This window comes from Nicotiana tabacum, chromosome 6 (assembly GCF_000715075.1).
Source record: "Nicotiana tabacum cultivar K326 chromosome 6, ASM71507v2, whole genome shotgun sequence".
Taxonomy (NCBI): Eukaryota; Viridiplantae; Streptophyta; class Magnoliopsida; order Solanales; family Solanaceae; genus Nicotiana; species Nicotiana tabacum.
Window position 1 is genome coordinate 81875370 of NC_134085.1, and position 2270 is coordinate 81877639.

The window sequence follows — 2270 nt, forward strand, 5'->3', positions numbered from 1 at the left end:
TCACTCATCAATACCGGCTGCTGTGGAACCACCTGTATCTATTAAAGATGCATCACCCCCAGCAAAAGGGACGTTAGTACCGTTGAATAATACTAGTATGTATGACTAAATGTCCTTTTGCAAAATAGAATGTCTATATAAGAAAGGGAAAAGCATGGAAAAGCAAGTCACAATTAACAACATCCAAATGTTCAGTTAAAACATAAAAAATTTTAAAATACGAAAATAATATATATTTTTGGTTGGCAAATCATTAGCACCGATATACTGTCGTGGTTTTAGAACATAGTCCGATCACGCCCGATCGACTAGGCCATCTCCGCATGAACATTGTAGTTTGGCATATGATGCGGAAAAAACGTGTTACCAAGAGTAGTACTACCATGTGCGCAATATGACGTCCGATCTCCACCCGATCAGCTAGGCTGCCTTCCCACATATGCCGTAGGGTTGACTTTTCTAATTTATAGCTATTATCAATTCCATCCCAATAAAGGAAAATAATCACAATTGCACCAGTATTTCAATTTCATCCCAAATAAGGGGAATAATCACAATTCACCCTGCACCGACACATGTAGTTTCAGGTGTGGGCCTTATGACCCACCCTTCCTCGGTTTTCTAATGACACTCCCAAAAATACTTTTTATTTGTTTCACACAAAAGGGAAATAAAAGTACAAATGTATTCACTCCATGATATCACATTGTATAAATCTTCACTAGTATTTTCATTCAATCACAACAACAATATTTTCTTTGCTCTTTTGGCCATTCACAAGATTCTTTATTTATGGCACGATGGCCATATTTTATATTTTCACACTTTCACTTCTTTATTTTCAAGGATCACCATCAAACATAAATATATAGAATGTTTCAGAAATCATAAACCCCAAATTCAGTAGTAATGAAAACTTTAAACAGAAAAGGTTTTTCCCAAAGAATGGGGCACACCGACACGCAATAGAAACACACATAAAAATCATAAACATGCAATATACCAATTATTGTTGAATTATTATTTCCCAAAAATGGCAATATACCATTTCAACACCTGAGTATGTAAGAACTTGAATCATATTGGTTATATTTATAAAGCAAAGCATTAGTAAAACCAGTCACTTGTGGGCATGAATTTAATACAAAAGCTTCTAGGCAATTCTATTTTTGAAATTATTTTAAAACAGTTGAGTCGAGGATCATTTCATTATATTTGTCACATCCTCTCGTTTTGTTGGTACCACTAGCCACAATTATAACTTAGATTCTTGGCACGTTGGCCACACTCTATATCCTCAATTCACTTATTTCATTTTTGGGCATCTTTATAGATTATCAACAACAAGATATTTCCAATCAAGACTTTAGGTAAACATATGAGCAATTAAGAGTCTTAAGCATCTCGAATTTTTCTAACACAATTTGGCATACTAGTTTTCATTTAAAACACAACTCAAAGCCATAACATTTTAATACGCAACCCATACTTTGAACATATATCTTTCGGAACAAGAATCATTCAGAATAGTCAAGTTTGTAAAAGATAACCCAGAATATAGGAATTAGGAACTTGAGCCAACCATACTTGAAACTTACGGGAATATTATGGAATTCGATTCTAACAGAGAAAGTTTAGCCAACATACCTGAACTTCTCCCCTTAATGATACTAATATGGTCCACTACAATAAGAAACATCAATCTACAATAACAATATTCAATGGGACCAATATTAGTAACAAAATCTATAATTTAATCCATTTAGACATTTATCAAACACCTAGTAGGCACAAATCTCTACATTTCTTAGCCATAAAATTAGTTCATCCAACTACCACCATTTACCAACAATTTATCCCACCATCATTCTTGAATAATTTATAACTTCCAACATCACATGCATGACCATCCATTCACACTCAACCAATAAAATTCCATCAAATAATCACCTTTCAAACTTTACAATGGCTAAGTTTTTAAATTGGGAACTTATGACTTTCAATCAATGTCTCATAAGTTCCAATACTTAATTCTTACTCATATTATCACAATAAACCCATGCATGTAAGTCTAACAGTGTAAGATTACCTTTTGGAAGAAATCTTGCAAAAACCTCTCTTGAATTCTTGAAGAAATTTCTTGAAAACCTAAGGATTTCATGGTGGATTGAGTTTGTTCTTGTGTGGAAATGATTAGATTCACGCGAAGATAATGGGTATTTATTACCTTGAATATGGGAGGAGTTGGGGGTCTTGAAAGAGTAGAGGAA